The following is a 22,787-nucleotide window of genomic DNA, read 5'->3' on the forward strand; positions in this document are numbered from 1 at the left end:
AAGATTTAACTCAGTCTGATGCTACAGAAGAGTGTCCTGATGAATTGTGTTCAGTAGCTTAGCAGAGGATAATAGATGCTGAAAAAAATCCTAAAATGACCACTAATGCTGTTTTTCAGGAGAGGCAGTTCTCCTATTTACAGGATCTGAAGAAGGGTGATAGAGTGCTTTTAGACAGACAATGAAACAACTCTTAAACCATCCTAATGACCTCAGAATACTACCTTGCCCTCCTCTTTCTGATTCTTTATGATTCCAATCTCTTCTGAGTGAAAATGCTACAACGAAACATATTATCCCTTTTATTGAAATGACAGAGATAGAACACTTACCAAGCAATTTAAGAGACGCAACTGAACCTAATCACTCCTGAAATCAAAAGAAGTAAAGAGAAAATTCTTTTTTCCCTCCTTTTCCCTGGTAATGAATGTGAATACTTAGTTTTGGACTCCTTTCACCATTCTGCCTCAATAAATGAGCACAGTCAAGGAATAGATCTTCACATCGCTACACTGCTCCCAGCTTGCTGCTGCTGCTTTATCCTCTGCTCCATTTCTCTGGTGCGTCACCAACTTTTTAAGTGGGTTTGCAGCAGTGGTTATCAATTGGTTCAGTTTTCAGGATAGTTCTTCTGTAACTGTGCTGACGAAAAGTAAGCATGAGGAGAAAAAAGAGCTTCTCTTTCATGTGAGTCGATATTCTTAACATACAACAGAATCCCTTGAATTTTCTTTCCATTTTTTCCATCTGTACAAATGGGTCGTTCAGCTTTTTGCACAACAAATTCTTCGGATTATGACTGCTGTTCCACCCACAGGGTAATTAGTAGCTTCACTATCAACTGGTTACGGACAGGATAATTTAAGCAGGTCAAAATTGCTTGTAAATCAACATGGTTGAATGCCTTTTTTAAAGTGAAGATAAGGAATGCACAGGATTTTTTCTGGTCTGAACCAGTATTGGCCTTTGATAGTGCTGTTAGCGCTAGGACCCTCCTGACTGGTACCCACAAGCAGAAAGTGAAAACAGACAGTGCAAAATTAAAATGATGCCGTATCTTCTTCAGCTAGACCTTGTTCCTATGGAAGGGGTTTTGTTTCAGCTGGCTTTGTGGTAAGCAAGTGAAGAGGCCACCAGCGCCAAGCGGCACCAGAATGCAGAAGGTAAGAAGACAGTAAGGTGTTGCATCAATTAGTTCACACTGTTTTGCATACTTCAGTAACCTGTGGAAACTGGCACAAAACTTGGTACTGACAATTTAGAACAGATTAAGCAACACTTGTAGAGTAGACTATGAGACAACCTTTTAGCAGTTTGCTGGCAGAAAGGAAGCTATTTGGAGGGGACATGCACAACACACTGTATTTGATTAATTTAAATTGCAATGGAATCAGTAAATGGAACACATTTCTTTTTCTTTTCCTTTCTTTTCTTTTTACATCCCAAATCAAGGCAACAATTGAGATGCTATAATAAGATTTTCTCAAAAGCCCAAGGGATAAAGGAAATGGTTGCTTGATACAGTGGCATTTTTGCAATTCAGATGGCTTCTAATGATGAATAGGAACATCTAGAAACACTTATTTTGTTTTATTTTCACTTTTAACATGTCTTCATAATAAACAAGCTCTATGAATAAATATAGCTGATGAAACAGTGAAATATACTATGTGCTATTGAGAATGTTCCTCCCCCTGCAGTATAGTAGCTGGAAAATTATGATACAACCACAGTGACAGAGTTCCCCCCCATGGAGCATTTTTGCAGCAAGACAAGTTGAAAGTAAGAATAAGATAAAATGTTATTATAGGGCCATTGATCTTCTGTTACCTAAAAGGAGTGAATATAGGTGTCACAGCTGACAAAGTGCTAAGCTATCCCAGCCTATGCAAAGCTCAGTACAAAAGAGTGAAAAACAGCCTTATCAGATCTTTTCCCAACTTAAGGGGGAAGGAAGGGAAGGTGTTCTTTAGAACCAACAGGACTATAAAAGGTTCCCAAACAAAACAAAGCTTGGATGACAGCTGTAAGTGCATACTCTATGAAAGTGTAAATTCCACTTAAAAAAAAAAAAAAAAAAAATTGCTTTCAAGCATCAATTCTACTTGCCAATAACACAAAGTCAGATTTTATTACCTAGTTATGAAGTCCTATTACAGAAGCTCTGGAATAAAAGTGTTTGCACAAAATCATCTATAGAGACCCCACAAGTCCAGCTGGAATGATGTCATTCAAAGCTTAGAGGACAGGCTGTTGCAGGAGCTTCTTACAGACTAAGAGTACCAGTGCGTCTGGGTGGCACCTGAGTAATACTCATCCTACCGACCTGTAGCAGACTGGCACATGTGAGCATAAAATCCTAATGCAGCTGTCCTAGTACTTAGTACAATTTGCAGTGCAATTTTGTTTTTATGCTACTCATTGATGATGATAATAATTGATTCTTTCCTCATGTGGTTTGTGTTGATCTTACTTTTTCCCCTTTACCCTTTGTTTTCCTTCCTCTCCCAGTCTGCTATAGTGTGAAGATCTATCTACCACATGCCTTTTACTGCAGAGGTACAGCAAGCCACTACAATGCATACCTCGGGGTTGTTTTTCGTTCCTTAACTACCAAATCCAGTGGTAAGTCTCTTTGAATCAGTGCTCTTTCTGTTTTGAATAAAGTTTTAAAAGATTTAGTACGAAGCTTACATACAACACTTGTGTCACATTCAGTGTTGACAGTTTTACCAGAGTTAGAAGTAGAGCAGTCCACTGACATAAGTAACTTGGAAGTAAACTGACATATTCTACCTATTTTGATTTCTTTTGTGTTCCGGCCCATGAATCATTCAGGAACTGTCTGAATATTCTCAGAACACACCTTGTTTTCTCTCTGGCAGGACTTACTTGCACACTCCTCTTTCTGCCACCTGGTCAGATGACTTTGTGCGATTCAGTATGACTTCAATGAAAAAGTGGGAACTATTGGCTCAGATAAGGTGTCTCCTCTCTCCTCTACAGCTGTGCTTAAAAAGGGGACTCGTTGAAGAAAAATGCCATAAGGGTGCCCATGTGTACTCTCTGTTGAAGGAATTCTGGTTTAGGAAGAATTATTGCAGTATAACATCATAGAGCACGGAAACAAGTCCTGAAAAGTGAAAAGCTTGTTTAGCCCACCCACACTACCCATCAGAGGCAGAATTCACCTCCTGCATCATTCTGACATCTTTGTCCAACTCGGACGCCCTCCAAGTGTGCACCTGGCAGTCTACTGTGCCATGAGAGCACAGAAGTGTGGTGACAAACCCAGGTGCCTGGCCGGTGCCATGTAACCGGTGGGTGCCAAGGCATTAGATGTGTCCTGGGAAAGGCTCAGCTGTGGGGCTGCTGCCCAGCGTGAGGGCATCTTGGAAGAACTGGCACTGACTGCTAGTGATTTTGATTCGGCTATCAAGACACTGGGCTAATCTAATCTTAAAACTCTCCAGGGAGAGGGATTTTATATTGCTGTGTCAGGCAATCTATTACAGTGCTACTCTCTCTTTTGTTACAGAGTTTTTTCCATTGCCCCTCAGTGTATAAACGCCTGCAGAGCAACGGGGCCAACTGCCAGGATTTAGCTGCAGTCCAAGGAAGGTGGACACTGAATGAGTGACCATCAAGTATGATGCTACCTTTAGACTCTGGCACTGGTATTACTAAAGTTTTCCTAAGTTTCTTTTATTTTTCAAAAGCATAGAATATGAGGGAAATCATACCAGAATGTTTCTTGTGAGCGCAAAATCTGTTTGGTTTCTTTTCTTTTTTTACAGTAGGTGATCACGTTGTGGGGAAAGAAAGGACAAGCTGGCACCCAGTGTGCAGAAACACCCTACCCTCTATTTATTAATCTATATGCCAAATAAAATAAATAGTACTGGCATATAAAGAGCATGGGAAAGAAATTTCAGAACCAGAGGTAAGGCCAGCCCAAAGTCTGCTTTCTAGCGAAGGCTTTCTACCAAAAGCCCTTCTAACACCTGCTGTGTGGGCTGTGCTACCCACTAGTTCTTGTTGCTTTTTATTGAGATTCCCAGGAAAATAAACATCTGGTGGGTTCTGACAAGCCAAACATCTTTCCCACTAATTTCATAGCTCTGATGTATGTTCATATACTGGTAGTGTTTTCTTTACCTTAGGGAAAACACCTCAAGGTAATACAGGTGAGTTTTGTTATGGTCTCCAAAAGATGTCTTATATATCTTTATTATTCCATATAGGTTATGATTTACCCGATGTGAGAAGCACAACGTTCACATGTGCAGCGACATCGCTTAAACACAGATGCTAACGTGGGCTCTTCAGAGAGCAGCTGTTAACAGATTGCATCTCAAACAGAAATATCTGACAAAGCTTTTATGGCTAAATAGCCATAGATGAGGGTCTAATAAGGACCTTCTAACTTCTTGGCTGCTTACAAACAGCTTAGATAGAAGGGTTTTACAAATCTTAACTCATATGCTTATAGATTATTGGGTTTTTTTTCAATATTTATCCTAGCAGAAAATCAATCATACTGTTAATTATTCAACATAGTGCCTTTCCTTGGCAGGAAAATTATCAAAATACAAGGAGAACTATTATTTATGGGCACAACTTTATATGGAAAGAATTGATGCTCAAAATCCATTTTAGGTTCTTTTACTTACATCTCTCTGGAAGCTCATTTGAGGAAATGCATTTGGATGCCATTTGTAAGCCATTTAGGATACAGAATTTTGTTTCCACATAAGCCCTTAGACAAAGGAAAGTGCACTTTCATCACACGAGTGATAAACACATACAGCCCCTCTCATGGGAAAATGAATTTTCTTTTCTTGTCCCTGTCCCTAGTTTTAAATGCCAGCTATGGAACGGAGAAGGCACCAGCCAAAGACTGTGCTGAAGTGAAATCCAGTGTGTGAACAGCCCCATCAATTTAAAGTATTCAAGGTAAGTCAAGCCAATCTGTTGCAGTGGAGCAGTAACATCTGTACCATGTTCAGCTTGAGTAAAAGACATGTTTGTAGACTTTTATATTAATTCCAGCAATTTGAGTCTTGCATTTATGACCTCTATGTGCTTTCCAGATACTGTGGTTTGGGGCTGGTTGTTCTTTGGTTTGCGTTTGTTTGGTTTTGGGTAGGTTCTTTTTTCATAAAAATCCATGCTTTCTGGTCAATGAGATTGAGCAAATCGACACAAAATAAAAACTAATTAAATAATGTGACTAATAATTGTTTATCTCTAGAGAATAGATTATAAAAAAATAAAATAACTTCTGTCAAGATGCAGTCTGAATAATAAATTATCGTAGCTTTTGGCTACCAGTAGCCAGCTACCAGCTGAGTCAAGATGCACCCTCATTTCCTGCTTGCTGCCTTTGAACAGCAGTTATGGATTAAATCTGACAGTGTGAAAATAAATGGGAGAGTGTAGCTGGAGCCAAGCATTTATCAAGCCCCGTTGTACTCTATGCAAGGCAAGTCTGATACAATTTAATAAGATAACAGAAAACTTAACACTGTCTTCAGGATGTCAAAATATGGATTTATGCCTTGTACCAATGCTACTATTGTTAACTTGATGAATTTTAAACTATTTCAAGTTCTGGATTTAGCATCCATAAGTCAGTGGTGCAATAGGAATAATTTTCAGATACAGAACCGAATACTTGTGCATATATACATATATTCAGAACTGTCAGTTATCATACAATGGAGGGAAGAACTGGAAAAACATTGGGACAACAGCTCTTCTCTCTCATTATAGGTTACATTGCACTTTGCATTCTCCAAATGCTTTGTTTCAAGATGTTTAGCAACTAAACCTGTAAGTGCAGGAAGAGGGAGACCAACAACAAACTAAAAGAACATTTCCTTACCTTTTCTTTGTTGCCTTTTTGAAATTGGATATGTCTTCACAGATCCTCTTTTCTCTGTTCTTTATTGCATTTAAAGTCAGCAAACATGGGATGCCTTCAACAGGAAGGTTATTTTTCTAACCTCATTGGTTACCAAACCCAAAACTAAAGGAACATCCAAACTTGTGGGTTTGGTAAGTTTTTGTTGAAGGACGCTATGAACTTTTGGAGCAAAGCACACACGGGCCTGACTGTTGCCAGCAGCATTTCTCTCCAATGAGAGAAAATGAAACAACTGCAGGTAGGTTTTATCCCTGTGTGTAATAAATACTATCAAGATATCAATCATGAGTTAAGATAACCTTTTGGACTACATAGAAAGATTCCCTGTAGTCTCTCAATAGCTATTTATCATTCTTTTCCACAGTGATTTTGACCCAAATGGATTGTTTTCTTCTGCTACTCTATGCCCTAGTCCATCTTTAACGTACACTACGGCACTATCTGTTCTTGAGAGTGCAAGGACTTTGACAAATGTACTCCAGTCATCACTGCTTTTTCATACTAGATATCTATTGATTCTTATAATATCAACTTTCATGACTTGCATCATTTGTCAGAATTCCTCTGTTTAGTTTTAAAAGCCATCTACATTGATACACAAAAAATTCAGTTTTCTCACTGGTTTCTTTCAGCATTCTTTATGGCTCCTTTTATCGATCGTATCTCCATCAGTTCAGGAAGGACGTGCCCCAGTTACTCTGGCTATTCAATGAAGTAGCACAGGACTGGGTCCAAAGCTTTTCCAGGGTCAGGCTTTTGTACTGAGCAGAGTGAAATGGACTAAGTAGGTGATATTCCTGAGCCCAATTTCCAGAATAGGAAGCTATGTTTAATACAGAGAAGTCAGTAAGTATTTTTTGTCAGAGAGGAAAGGAATGGCTTTGCCTTGATCTATTTCAGAGATGATCAAAGAACAGATTAAAAGGCCTGAAAGCTCTGTTCAGCCATCATTCATCTGTGTGCTGTATAACAATGCCACCATGCTTCCCTCCTGCCTCGCTGCCAAAGAGGTAGATGGGTAGCTCAACTTAGACCTGCTTTTTTCCCTTGTGATGCTACTTCTTCCCCCACCATTCACATGTTTTCCTAACTCCATGCATAAAAGCTAATTGAATTTATCTGGTAGCACGTGAGTATATGCTTCAGGCTAAATGAAATAGGTGGCCAATAATAGGTGCAGAACTTTCATCAAATATAAGGGCTGCTTTTTGGATGGGGTGAAGGCTCTTCTTCATGCATACTGGGATGGAAGTAAGGAGGCCAAGGAACAGGGAAGATTCTCAGTGAAGTAAAACAGATGCAGTTTTACTGCATAGCATTTCTTGTAGCCAAACAGCAGTTCACATCTTATGCAGCAATGAGCAGTCTACTGTCTGGAGACCATCGGAGAAGTAACTTGGAAGCTAGCATCGTAAGGAATAACATTTATTTGAGGGGATACACAACAGTCACACCTTTTAATCTGTTTAAGAATGGGGCAACTGAGCAGCTATTGTACATGCAGGAACTGCACCTTCCATTTAGTTAGTCTGTTCTTTGATTGACTTACTGGCTTATTGGCCTGCTAAAATGCTAGCCCCTGATTAAAATTAATAGATGATTTTCCAGTACTATTTCATATAATAAATTGCCCATAATAAAATGGGTTTTTTACCACCAACTATTGTGATGATTGCTTCTCTGGAGTTTGATATATGAGGCATGAAGCTATATTGCTAAAATCTATTTTAATAAAAGGAAGTTAAAATTTTACTATTGTTAAATGCAATTTTGTATTAGCTTATAGCAATAGTCCAAAGTATTAAGAAATTAGAGCAGGTCTTCCACTTTAGTAAAAGTGCCAATACATCTTGTAGCTGTGAAAGCTGAAAATCCTTTTCTTTGTTACGTTTGTGCAGATTCCATTTTATAATTCCATCAAAACATCTGCTATTAAAAACAGGTTAAAAAAAGAAAGGTTATAGACACTAATTCAGTTGCATTGTAATGAGAGAATGGAAATAAAAACCAATGAGATCTATAATAGAAACTTTTCCGTAAGTTCAACGGTGCCTCGCTTTTCATTCATTATCCAGTGGCTTGGAAAAGCACTTCTCCAAAACAGATGCTGATCTTTTAACTTTTGGTGAACAAATTTCTCCAACAGAGATCTGTAAAAGTTGTAAGGAGACCAAAGCTGACAAAAAGTTGAGGGCGGTAAGTGGTGAATAAATGGCATTTCTCCAGAAGAAAAGTAAAGCACAGGCAAACCAAGATGCTCGACTTGGGTCCGTGCAGTGTGGTAAGTTGGCTGAACAAGCTGAATGAGGTCTTTATTTCCCTGAATGGACCTGTTCATGGCTGTCATGGTCAGAGGGAAGAAAACCAAAGTATGCTTTATTAACAGGTTTTTCTCTCCTCTTTGTAATGATATTAAAGGAGCCAAATTCTTCTAATTCAGTTTGGGCTAATCTTTATGTACTTCATTTTAGTTTAAAGGAGCGCCAAGGCTGTTACACTGGGATTGTGGGCTAAACACTGAGCTGAGTATGGAGACAGTCCACAGTTCTATAGAATTATGAGTTAACTGCTTGTTCTTCTGTCTCATTATTTTAAAAGTGTATTTCTCTGTTGTGGGAGAGTACTATCAATACTGCCTGAAATACTTTTTTCTTTCCTCACAACAGTAGAAAAGGCAAAAGTGACTGGGGTCTAATATCTCACTTGATCTCTTAATGAAAAATGGATATGGTCAAAGTTATACCTCTCCTGGTAAAAATATGACAAAAGTTTTTGACAGGGAACAGGTAAGTTATGAATCAGAAACACCCAGGGGAGCAGTACAAGTTAGTGGGGCTCCAGTGACTTGTGCACTTGTAAGAAATATTATGGAACATGTTCAGTTGTTAACCATGTGAAATCGAGCTGGTGCTGTATTTTCAGGTCACAGATCAGAAACCTGTAACCACCTTAGAAAACCAAGAAAAGTCTTAAGAAGAAAAAAAGAATTTGATGAGGGCTGTTGCAATGACAATCCAGTCCTGTGTGTTATATCCAAGACAGCGAAGGAATCAATGCAGTATGATGTGCAATTCAGAGTAATAGTCAACATTATAGAAGGTGAGTGATAAATTGGAACGGCACAGAATGGAGCAGGGAACAGTAGCCAAAGCTGAACATTGTGAAGGGATCAAATATTGTATGAGATAATTACCTGAACAGTCTTCAGGTGAAGCTAATGAACTGTTCAACTTATTGGGAAGTCAGATAATTTGAAGAGCACATACTAGAAAAGTGCTCGTAACAACAGACTGGCAGTCAGACTTTTTTGTTTGAACAATATTAGGCTGGACTAGCACCTCACCATTTTACTGTGACGTACAATAGGCCACTGCTCAGATTACAGCTCAGAGACAGAAAGAAATAGAAATAGTAGGATTTATAGACAGCAAATAGTCATTTTTCTATTAAGGGACAGTCAAACTCAGTGCAATGTAAGGGCGAAATCAATATGCTATGACTCATAAACCTAAAGGCAATATAAAGGAAATATGGGATGATTTAAAGGTGAACTCACTATAATGATCACTTGATTCTGAACACAGTAAGTAATGTAGTGGTTTCAACAGCAAAGATGAAAAGTTTATAAAAGGTACTAAACCTCTCAAAATCCAGAGCTTTTTGTTGAGTCACAACACAAAATCCTTTGTAAGAAAAAAAATCAGCCACCTATCGGATCCTTCCCTGTTCTGGATGTCAGTATTCTTCCCCATCTTGAATTTGTGTCTTCTTTCAGGAAGAACTGGACTATTAATAATTCCTTCCTTGTTTAATTATTCATTAAAAGAATTACTGTGATTTCAATTGTCCACTTCACAGGATCCATGCAAATGAAGGTAAGAAACTTTCCTTCTAATGATTAACAATTTCAAAGGAATATTCTGTCTGGTCTTTGGGGTTTTTTTTGTGTTTGGCATTGGTTTTTTGTTGGTTTTTTTTACTGTGAAATGCAACCTCAACCACATTATGCATGGTTGAGGGAATTTTACTTCAGATTGAGTTTAATCTGGTCCCTGGGACTAGAATCCCATTAACAGCTGGTGCTCCACCATGTGAAGCAAAGCACAGTAAAGTGGTGAAAGTGAGTTCATATGTATGTAGATTTCTTAAGATTGAAGTACTTAACATTATCTTGAGATAAAGTAAACCAAGTAATGGAGTAAAGATCTTGAGATCTTGAGCTACTCTGAATCATTGAATTCAAATGCTTATGCTTTATTTGAAAAAGTTATCTTCTCTTTATTCCTTTATGAAGCTGTCAGGTCTGAATAATCTGGTTTTAAAGGTAACAAACAGTCTGAATTATAATATCAATTTTATATTTATTTAAAATTATTAAAAAACAGAGTTAAATTGTAACTCCTTGGTCTTGCCTTTGAATGCTTTTATTAACAAGAATAATATTTGTTTGCATTGTAGCATACAGGGACCCTACTTAAGATCAGGGAGTCTGCTGTGCTAGTCACTGCAATACCAGAAAGAAACAGTCATCCCAAGTTGCATACCAAACACAAGCCAGTTATTTGTTGATATCTGCAGAATTTTAAGGTGATAAATACGTTAATTCCCATAATGGGTATACTCTGTACACCGGAAGTCTTACCTTTGCTAATTTTATTTTAGGAATAGTAACAAAGTCTTTAAAAGTGAAACTAACAGGGAAATAACAAAAGATACATCGGTTTGGGGTTTGGGTGTTTTTGTGGTTTGTTTTTGAGGAGATAAAATAGTCTTAAGTGTGTTTGTTCAGCCAAGTGGAAGCCATAAAGAGGGAAAGAGCAGCATATAAGCAAAAGGTACTTATTTCTCCCTGAAAAGCCTGCAGGGAAAACCCTGAAACAGCCTTGTATGTGTTTTTGTAGGAAGGACCTCTAGACTGTGAAGAACAGAACAAGACAAAGAACAAATGTGCTTGTCCCTAACTCCAGTAAATAGCTGAACAAGCTGAGATCAGAAGCTAATCAGTGGTGGCACTTGATGTATCAGTAGCTCATGTGAAATGACGAGTTGGAGGAAAGGCCATAAAGGCACATGACAGTCAGGTTATCTGTGAAGTGACAGAAATGGTAGGGAAGGAAACGATGCAAGGGGAGGAAAAGAGAAATGCTCCTTGCAGAAGCACTTCAGATGGCTGTCAGTAAAGCACATCTGTACTTGTAGAATCTGCAGAAAGATGTTGCAGGTTTAAGATGAAAGCTGGACAAAACTGCAGATGAAATACGGCCCAATGATTACAGAGCTGAGATGTCCAAGCTCAGCTGCTATCCAGGTAAGGGACCTCAACACGCTGAGCGCAAGAATGGTTCCCTCTGGGTCCACTTAGCTCATGGTCCTGTCTCTGAGAAAGACAAGTTGCAGATTCCTCAGGAAGAGGAGCAATATATAAACAGCAAAGGCAAAGCTGGCAGTACTGACCACAGAAATAACTTGGGGAGATTTTTGGGGATGGGGAGGGCTGACTAAGAAAGCACAGCTAAGCCAAACTTCTGTTGGATACCTTTTGCCCCTTCAGTTTTTCACAAGAGTGCAGCTTGAATAGAAAGTCAATAGCTCTCTCTCCCCTATCCCTTTTCCAGATCATCTCAAAGGAAACTGCTATTCTGTAGCTCCCTAAAGAATTACCCAGTAAAATCAAGAAATACTAAACTTAGCAAAGGTAATGTTTCTGAAAGCTAATGGAGGAAGGGAAAAAACCAAAACACAAATGCAAGAATAACAGGCCAGTTTTTCAAGCACACTGTAAGGAAAAAGGCAGAGATACCAGTTTCTTATCATTGTAGGTCACTCTTCAGTGCTTCGTCTTGATATGAATAGATCCCTCAATAGTTAACTTAGCCAAGGGAGGATTCAGATCAATCCTCCTCACTCCAGCCATGCCTTCTTCTAAATCAATAATGGCTGATGAATACCTCTGCCAAGCTCACAACACAGACACAATGGAAATCCTGCTCTTTTAGAAAGTGCCTTTGCAAGCTCTTTGGATAAGGAGTGCTTTACTGCTTCTCCGCTAAATCTCAGCACTGAAGCTGAAATCCTGATGCTGCTGCCATTCTGCAAAAGCATCACTGCACTGGTAACCTGCACCTTTCTGCTCTTTGAGGATTTAGCAAGAGCTGTTTGAATTCATTTGGAAATGAATTCAAACACACATTCTATATAGCTTTCATCTTCAATAAAGTCTAGGTTTTTTGAGTTAGACTCTGCTTTCACAACACATGCAACTTTGTTTTTCAAAGTATCTCTCTGATAATTGGAGATGTCCTAGGGGTTTGGGTTTTTTTAGAAGTTTAGTGTTCTGTAAGCAATGCAAGCTATTGGAAAAAAAATTGAGTTGGGGTTTCATTTTCTGAAAAACTAGGAAAAATTAAAAAGTTTGAAAGTTCAGTTGGATCTTGCAGTTCACATTCATAAATCAAATCTCTTAATTGCACTGAAGCACTAAAAGTTAACTTTTGTTAACTTGAAAGATAGGATTCACTTTTTTGAGGTTTCAATCATTTTTGATGTAGCTATTCCCAGTAAAAACTATGCCTGATTATACTCTACAGTAGCATTGCCCATAATTAAAATATTTAACAGGCTACTTTTTCCAAAATCCCCAATATTTAATAATAAATACCTCTTTTCAACAGCACATGAATCTACAATAATAAAATAAAACTGAAATTACAAGCATACCACTCTAGACTATGCAAACAGACTTGGCTGTTGTAAGTATAGATTTACAGCTGGAAGGATGCGTTCTCCTTGAAGCTGTTTGTGCAACCTACTTATCAGAAGAAAGAGATTTCCTGGAGATTTCCTTTAATTAGCTGTAACAAGCCATTAGTAAAACAAGCAACTAAACCCATAAGTATATAAGCTATTAGTCTTCTAACACAGTTTATAAAAACAATAATTAAAAATATATCCTAAAATTCAATAAGGGAGTGACCAGGTTCAGTGATAATCATTTCTGTGTGGACAGCACTGTTTATAAGAGTCTAGGAAGAGAAAAGTTAGCAGTCTGCCAGTAAAGATAACGAGAGGAGAGGAAAGACATGATCCATATTAATGTGGTTTACACCCCTCCCTTTTTAAGCTTCTGAAAAGCTTCACTTACTCCTGTGGCAATTAGGAGTAATCATTGCTGCCAATGATGTATTTGTACTAGTTCAATACAATGCAATGTCATTTCCAAAAATTCTAAATCAGATGAACTTTGAAGTTTGAAATGTAGCTATTTTACTTTGTTTACCAGAGTAGCCCTGCCCTATGTGATTTAAATATGAATTGCGAGGTGCGCTTCCAGTGGATTACATGAGGCAATAGTTGTGTTTCTTCTATTAACCATAATGAGAATTGCATGACTCATTCCTCTCACACCAGGCTAAAATGTACCCCTGTGGTTCTGTACTATGCACATTGACTTGAGTGAAGCTTTGTATAGTAAGATTTAAATTGTAATAAGTCATTATGTCAACCTTTTTTGCTGGTATTTTACATAACAAGTCTACTGTATGGTGTACAGTAGGCTACTGCAGGAAATCCAGGAGGTACGATAGGTTGGCAATGGGTAGGTATGAAAAAAAACAACAAAACCAAACCTACTACAAAAACTTCTCACAAAATCTGAGCATGATCATGATTCCAAAAGGCTGATTTGTGTACGTATGCACGTGCGCACTTATTACAGCCATTATCATCACTCCATACACTCCTGAATTCATCACATTTAGATATATGTCCTTACTTGCTTTTAGTGGGAAGACTGTCTTGTTTATATGGGCTTGAGGTGAATGATTGTCAAAGTATTATTTTTGAAAACTGTTTAAACATTTAGACATGCACACGTGCATGCACACACAGAGAGCCGTTTCCTAATAATCCTTTTATCAGCCTGAAGCTGAAATAACTTTCTTTCTTGCAGGGGTCTGTTATTGAGAGTTTCTTATTAGTAATTAGATGCCGACATTGATTTCATTAAAAATATGCATGGTCCCAAAGAGCTTTTGATTTATTTTTTTTTAATTGCATAACATGTAGAGTATAAATATAAACTGTTTTGCTCAGAACTATACCTCTTTAATTGCTTGAATTAAAGGGATTTCTGGATCAGCATTATTTCTCATTTTTCAGTGTATATTGGTGGCATATTACCAAGGTACCCTGGAAACCACTACAGCCGGCTGGGGCTGAAAGTGAAGTGGAAAAATTATTTTTGTGTTCATTGTAAAGAGTTCAAAAAACACTAATAAACCCCTTTAGTTTTACAGTAGTAATGCAATGGCTATTTTGTATAAATCTAACTCTAGATAAATATCTCTTCTTATTATAGTAATTACCTATACAGGACCTAAAGATTTAACTATGTCTTGAGATAACATTTGTGTCCAGTGACTTTAATATAAAGACAGATCTTGTTAATTTATGCCAGAAAGTACACAGATTCTAAGCCTAGACTGTGGCTCTTTGGTGTCAGGTTTTTAAAGACAGAGGTTAACAAAACTCTTCATGAAACATACATACATACATGCTCACACACACTTTTCACTACGTGATTCTGCATGAATCCACAAAGCACTATTCTTCCGACCAGTTTCTAAATTCTGGTGTTGCCTATTTACATATCCACAGCATCTGTGTTCTAGCTGAGAATTTAGTATCAACAATTAAACAGTTTAATACTAAACGAGTTGTGGAAGTGGGACCAGAGACTGACAAAAAAATGAGACTGATAACTGAAGCTTAAAGCTTCTTACAGTCCATCAGAGTAGCTCATATTTCTCTTACATTTGCACTCTTGCTTCTCTTAAACATCTAAGTGTTTCCAAAGTGGACACCAGAGGCTGTAATTGAAAGCTACAGAACCAGCAAATATGAGTATCTAATAGCTGGTGTCCTTCTCCCTTTTCTCCCCTATTACATATTGCCTTATGAAACAGTGGCAATGAACAAAAGACCACATAACTCCCTTTTTATTTCCCAAACTCATCCTTAGATGTATGTTTTCTCACCCTCCCAACAAACTGTTACGGATTTTAGGACTGGTTTGCTTGTCTTTTTCACTGGCAGCTCTTGCAGCTCTCATTAGTACAAGAAAGTCTAATTGTGCTGGGCAGCTCTGTCTTGGCAAGAAACTTACAAATTATACGTTAAATGGGAAGGAATCTTGGAAAAACCTGGCACTAGACATCATCACTTCTACTCTTAGTAGGCAAGTTTTTCTCAGGTGAATGATGTGCTTTACTACTTAGCTGAAAAAATTCTGTTTGTTGGGGTTTTTAAGCCTCCTGCATTGTGATAACAATTATGGTATATAAAAATATTCTTATAACTAATCAGAAATTAGTGAGAAAATCAGTATGAAATTTAAAGACAGATTAATACAATAGAGAACCAAGCAATTAGTTTATGCTCGATCTAGTGACTCAACATCTAGCTTGTTATGTCTGTTTATTTTTTGTATCTGTATCTTGATTCAGGAGCAGGCAGGGAATATAGCTGTACTTTTTACTTTTTCTGTAGAATTCACTTAAAGAAAAAAAGAAACAAGCCACCACCAAAACATAGGATTGCAGACTTGCCTTTTTTTTTTTCCTAAGATCATAAATTATTTAAAGTTCCTTCATCTTCAGAATGCCCAGATGAATGCATTGAAATATTCAGAGGCTAGAACTTAAAAGATTATAACGGTGATTCAATAATTCTTGCCAACAACTGAAATAATAATAATGCTCTTTTCTTTCTATTTAAACTGTGAGGAATTAATTTTTTCTCTCTTCTTTTCCCCCTGTATCAACAAAACATTTAAGATATATCAGTATTAAATGAAAGGAGATAAATATAGCTGAAATGCAAATATATGTTATCAGTCCATTTTTATTTTCCTTGGAAATCCTCTTTTGCTTTTTCCACTCAGTTCTCTACACTTGAAAAAGCAATCTTGCTTTATGTCTACACCGGTAATTAAGTCAGGTATTCATATTTTTTCTGTTACTACTTTTCTTGGTGCTTATTCAAGAACTTTGTTTGCAAAGTTGAATATACAAGGTTTCCTTTCAGCACTTGCATTGATTTTCTTTTAACAGACAACAATCTGTACATAACATGGAAAAAATAACATGCAGCCAGTACTTAAATGGCAAAATCAACATTCTCATTCTTCTTCTAATGACCACTATAAGCAAGCCAAGATCCAACAATACACCAACAGGAGAGTCCTTTATTTCTCAAGTATCAATGATACGGTCACTGGTTAAATACAACAGATGGCATTCCCCTCCCCTCCCCCCCCACCCCCCCCCCCCCCGCCCTGCACCTAAAAAATTAAGAAACAGATTCAAATGGAAGCTCTTCAGCTTTTTTTTTCTTTCCTTAGTAGGCTTTTCAGCATACATGAGTTACCTGAATTCACGTGCCTGTTCAAAAATGGGCTGCAAACACATTAATCCAGCAAGGCATGGAAAATAAATCTTAATCATCAATTAAGATTGTCACTATAGTCCAGGTAGTTGAGATATGGATATGCATCTCAACACTCTGTGCATAACCTGGCAGGAATACAAATGACAATGTATCATAACATTTTGTGTATGCACCTTTAAAAGTTATTGTGTCACACCCTTCTGTGTGAAGTTGTGTAAAATTAGTCCAGAGGTGCAATGTGTGTGGATGGAGAGGAAGTTATCAGAAAATAGCTGAAAGGAGGGTAAATTATACACTGAGAGACAGTGTTTAAAAGCTTTCTAAGGTCTGATAAGCTCTGCAGACTGACTGTCTGGCTAAACCTGCAAAAATGGACAAAACACAAAAAGTCTGCTGAGTCTGCCTGAAGCCACCAGTACACAGTAGCACCAACAGTGGGTTGTGCCACTCAGGCCACATCCAAGAACATGGTGGCTGCTGTACCCAAACAAAGATGCTGATGTTATATACTAGGCCCCTCAAGTGTCTTCCACACCTACCTAGAAGCTGCTGGCATCACTGCGGCTGTCCATGTGGTGGGCCTCCCAGCTTTGCTCCATCCATATTACTGTGGTTCATCCCGTGCGAGTATGTGTAGAAGTGAACTGTTTGGGGGAGTAAGTGGATGTATCGTTATCTGTAATTAATAATAAAAGCTGTATTCTATTAATAATACCAACTTAATTAATAAAAGGTCTAAATAATTAGTAGTCGCGATCTGTCTCACCCAGCTTGGTCCCCTACCAGGAAAACAGAATTTACAATACCTGAATATTTGTTCTACGTGGAAAACATGTCGGATGAACCACTCAGTACAAGGTCTGTTACGTGGTTGCAGAGAAGACCCCCTTCTCACTGAAGCAACCTCATTTCCTGAACATACCCATCCATTATCGTCCACCAGCAATAAACACCTTACAATTTCTTTTTATTAATATCTTTACGTTTAAACGGGTCATATACTTTTGTGTTTTGACAGTGCAAAGGATTCTGATTTGGTGGTTTTTTTTATCTTTTTAAATCTTAACTGGAATCAGAAGGCTGGATCATCAGTCGACATAACGCATTATCATTAACTTCATGAAGCAATTTCTCTTGTACAATTTTTCTAATGCAGACATTCTAGCTTTTAGTTTAATTGGATTTGTTGATAAATCTGTCATGACATGCTTTCTATATATGATCTTTCTAAAAAAATTATTTCTACAGGATAAAATTCACTCCATGAATAGGATTAGAACAAGGCTTGTACATTGTTTAATCATGTATTGAAATTCGTTTCTAATAAGCTGTAGGAATGACTTAGATTGGCCTTCTGTTCATTTATGACTTTCCCATTAACATTTGCAAAATAGGCAATGAGAAAAAAACATATGTTGAAATCACACATTTTAACAAATGTTTTCATGAAATATTACCAACTTTTTTCATTACTGAACATGGAATATTCTCATTTAATCAATGAATCCAGTAAACAAATGGACTATTGCCTGCAGTACCGTTTGTATTAGAATTTCAGTTTCTACGCTTGTCCCCAAGGCCAAGAAAGAGCATGACTTTATGTTGCCAATGTGCTGTGTTTCATCAGGTTGTGTCTTAGTATATACATGTTACTTTGGATCTAAGCAGATGTGACAGAAGGTAACAGACTACACTGTGGAGCTGCAATGTCAGCCTGTGCACCAGAAAGATTAGAAAATGCAGTGCTGTAAGCACGTTGACTGGAAAGCAGAAAACAAACACAGTAACATATAATTTTCTGACAGGAAGTCAAATAATTGGAGCGCACACACTCCTTCATTGCAAACCCCCCTGTTACTACCATGAGAATAATAATGGTTTGCTTTTCCTTTTGGTTTGGCAGCAAGTGATTATCACCTTCATCAGAACTGAAGCAGACAGTGAGTATATTGTATATAGAGGGAAAAGGAAATAGTGACTAGGTGCTACTGGATTTAACACATTTTATTACTGCATGCAGTTATACGGATTTAAGAAGTGGAATCAATTTTCCCTTTCTGAATTCTGATTGCAATTTTTAAATTTATATTTTTAAATGAGAATGCTATTGTCTTCCTTTGGTATATTTCTTGATAATAAGACTGCCTTGGTTATTACAGTGCTATGTTTCATATCTCTTTGACCACAATACAAGATGTTCCATTTACTTAAAGCTTTCTTGATATTATCAGACCAAGAAAATTTACCTCAGTAGCCATAAAAGCCGTTCCAGGAATAAGACTTGATCCTGCACTCAATTATCTGTCCACATTCCATCAAACATCTGTGAAGAGGTTAAACAAAATATAAGGACACCCAGGCCTTAGATTAACCAGCAAATGTTATCTGCGAATTGACTTTTTTCTTTCCCCTTAATATAACAAAAAATAATGCTGGCAAGTCTCTTGGCTGTATCAAAACTAGGATCACCCTTATGATTGCCAAACTGTCTTACAAGCTCAATTATCAGTCATTTTAATTTCACTGTATTTCACAAAAAATGCAGAGGAGGACTCACAGCTCAGAAGAGGATGCAATATTGGTGTGGTCATGCAGAACAGCACATTCCTTAAAAGTTATTAAAGCCAGTCAGTGGGAGAAGGGAAATAAAATTAGGTCATCTTAATTCAAAACCCTATTTTATTTTCATTATCATTTGGCTTTTGGTAATCATCAGCCTTATCGAACCATCATATTTACATCGTCTCTCTCCCTTGATAATTATGTTTTCATAAACAAGCAAAAGTTTACCTTTGGAACTTTTTAACTAGCCAGCTTCTCTCTCAAACTTTTCAAGTAGACTTTTTTCAATTAAATGTCTGTTTGACATTGAGTAATTTGGAGACAAACATAATTAGTTACTATACTTCAGTAATTTGGAGACACACATAACAAGTTACCATACCTTCTTATGTTATCAAATGAAGAACTATATGTTAAAATTATTATGGAAGATGAGACCTCCAATTATGAACCTGATGACTGTGGCTCCTTCAGCATGCTGTCTATTCATGACATTTTCTAAGAACCTTTCAGTGTAGCCTGAAACTAAAACGGAAAATTATCTTTTCACAGTAGTAGTTCAGCTAGGTATGCCCACTAGCATCTGTAAGCACACTAATGTACATGGAAAGCACAAGTGACAGTGAGAGAGAGCCTAAGTGCCTGAGTAAGTGGAAATACAGTGAATAACCTTAAGGATTAAAGTGCATCAGATCCTTATAGCAAGTGACACAGGCCTGCTGTCAGTTACAGAAAAAATACCTCTGTTCCTTTCATGAAGTATCTCTCTCTGTGAGGTTTCAAGGACAAAATGAAGAGGGTTTGGGTTGGGTTGTTTGGTCGGTGTTTTTTTTTTTCCCATCCAGTTTTTAATATACTGGCATGAATAAAACCCAGGCTGCAGGGATTTTTGACCTACAAGCATCTTGCTGTTGTTTTGGTGCACGATAAAATCCCAACACTACAATCCCCACTTGGGGTACACATTAATAGGTGATACACCCGAAATAAAGGCACCTGTTAGGCAAAAGAGTTCACAAGTTTGTTGGCTTAACATAGCTTTGGGGGAAGGAAAAAATGAAAAGCGGACAGGAAGATCTAAGCAATATGAAGAAATTGAGAGCTAGTACAAGGAAAAGCAATGCGAGAGAATTCAAAAGAGAAAGAAAGACCAACACTAACCAACTCTTGATGTTTCCCTCACCAGTAGAGAATTTTGTGTGGTTATTCATAAATATTAGCAAGGAAACAACTGACTTAATAATGCTATTTCTTTTTAGAAGAAGGATTTTGTGGCATGCTTTGCCCCATTCTCCCCAAACATACAACCCTTTCTGGACATAAGGAGTAAAATTGTTAATATCTGCATTCCAGGATGCTTTAAAAAGGAGTGGTTTTTCAGAAATATTTTACCTTCTGCCAAAGAAAAGTCAATTCTGACTTTGGGTCACGAGGCAAATTTTTCTAAAATCTGGGCTCCTATTTAAATGCAATATTACCTCTGTGGAATAGGTAACTTATTTAAATTAGATAGCTCAGGAAATGTCTTTTATAATGATTTAAAAAAAACCAAAACTTTTACCATCTTAACCTCCACATTGATGCAGAGCTTATTCTAATTTACCTTTACCTCAAGTGTTAAAAGGATCTGGCAAAAAATAAAATTACTTTTTGAGAAGCTGCCCTCCCCCTCCCTTAACCGTGGATACCAATGTCCACTAGGTCTGCTTGTTTCTGAGACAGAAAGCCAAAACATGTAGGAAAAAATAATCTACTTTTGCTTTTTCCTATAATTCTAGCCTTTTGCTTAATTACAAAAAGACAGACAGCTAGGCTCATGGACTACTCCTGTACAAACTCATCCTTTATGCATCGCTATTTACAAATTAAAACAAGAAGTGGTTTAGATCTGGAGGTTTAACTTACCTAAACATGACACAAAGCTTCAAATGTCAGGTGTGTTACACTGGTTCAGCTTGCTGTTGGGACCACTAGCCAAGGTTTTACAGAAGACGATGCAGGTCAGAAACTTCATCTTGATGGAAGAAGCACTTTCATATCCAGGGTGCTGAAATCCAGGGCCGAGACCAGCAGAGGACTTGTGTGTCAGCCACTGGCTCAGGCTCTTCAATGCATATGCCTGTATTTTCCAATCTTGACCAATCTGCATGCTAGACGCCAACTGAAATCCAGAGTCTAGAACTCCAGCTTTGCAGCCAACCTCAATTTAAGCGGGCTGATGCAGAGCCAGGCTTTGTACGCACAGCCTCAACACATAGCAGGACAGAGTCATAATTCCCAGTGACTGTGAGAAAGCCGAACAATTGTGTCACAGACTCAATTTCTTGTACAGTGGGTTTTGTACAGCAGAGTACACTGCTGTCAAATGAATAGCAGCCTTATGTTTCTCAGTAGTGCTGGCAAGATGGGAGAGGGCTGAAATATGTTGTCTTCCTGAATGTTCAGGGCATGCCTAAGGTGCTGCTCAGGAGTAGCAGGAGGCTGGCTGGGGAGATTCTGGTTGACATCTAGTTTGATGACAGGAGGTTCTTGTGGAGAGTTGCTTTCTGTACTTGGCTTCCTATGAAGAAAACTTGCTTAAGGATGCAACTATACATTCCTGGTGAGGTTAGGAAGGACCAAGGAGAAAGGCATGTGTCCGAAGACAGCTCTTTACCACTGTAAGAGAAAAGATTCCTTAACTGCAACATCACTGTAGCACTTAAATTTAGTGCAGCTATTGTAATGCAGTTATTGTAGGTACAAGGAGCTATCTACCTTTATCCAAAAGGGCAGAAGAAATTCCATATAATGCAGACAATGTAAAGAATAGATTATGAGTTTATAGCAAGTTAGTCATCTGCCTGTGAATCTCATCCAAGCTGTGAATTTAAAGCATATTCTACTGAAATACTTTGTGGCAAGTAACCTTTTGATACCATTCAGAAAAGAATACTTTCCATCATTCTTATTTTTTTGTTAAAAATATTTCTTTGTGGCTTGCTTTTCCCACACAGAGATCACAATGAAAACAAGCAAAAACACATGCATAAAACTTGCCTGACTCAAAGCTTGCTCTTTGTGTCCAGCAGGCAGTGGTACATCAGGGAAGCTGGAGCCTAAGACCAAATATTGACCATTTTTAGCACGTGGAGATTCACCTGGTTGGTGTTTGCCATGTGTTGTCCCTTCTCCACTTCTTTCATACAGTCCTGGACTATAGCAAGTGTCTTAATCACTTCTTATATAAATGGCCAAAGATAACTGCAATAAGTAGGGTGTATTTGCTCCTGTGATGCCGCTGAACTACTTCAGCTACCTGAGATGGAGACCCAGAATCCCTCAGAAGGCTGCCTTACCTCTTCCATTTAGTCCTTGAAACAAAACCAGAATCAGTCTTTCAGTTAGGTTATTTTTCAATTACACTGCAATGCAGCAAGACTCCTCTAGAAGTCTTATACATCTCTGAACATTCCAATGACTCTGGAGTTATTTTTTTAACGTATGTGTCCATGCTTGTTTTGCCTTTCTTCAGCGGCTATGCAATGGCTTGGTTTCATTTTTGAAAAAGTGTAAGAAATTACCTAGGCTTCAAGACAAAAATTTTCAGAGTTGGGGTTTTTATCATTTAAACATTGATATCACCAGCTGCACACAAAGTATTCAGAATCCTTTCACAGAGTCGGCTGAAAGCAAAGAAAAATATTTTTCACAGTATTGCTATCAATTAATGCTCTTGCCTCGTCCAACAGCAAGCTCATGCCTTTGGTCTTGTCCTGTCCCAAACAGATTTGTTCACTGTCAGCCTCAAACAGAAACAAAGACTGTCTTCCACGCATTGATCTCAGTTATGTTGTTGTGTAAATCATGA

At 37.8% G+C, this 22,787-nt stretch overlaps 1 long non-coding RNA gene across 1 annotated transcript in view; it reads left to right on the forward strand.

The window, feature by feature from the left end:
• Positions 1–1,147, forward strand: part of LOC121097224 — a 141,202-nt gene extending 140,055 nt beyond the window's left edge. The window contains exon 3 of the long non-coding RNA XR_005830868.1: positions 1,067–1,147. This is a non-coding gene — a long non-coding RNA (uncharacterized LOC121097224). The remainder of the gene's footprint in view (positions 1–1,066) is intronic.
• Positions 1,148–22,787: the final 21,640 nt, after the last annotated feature.

This window comes from Falco naumanni, chromosome 14 (genome assembly GCF_017639655.2).
Source record: "Falco naumanni isolate bFalNau1 chromosome 14, bFalNau1.pat, whole genome shotgun sequence".
NCBI classification, from domain to species: domain Eukaryota; kingdom Metazoa; phylum Chordata; class Aves; order Falconiformes; family Falconidae; genus Falco; species Falco naumanni.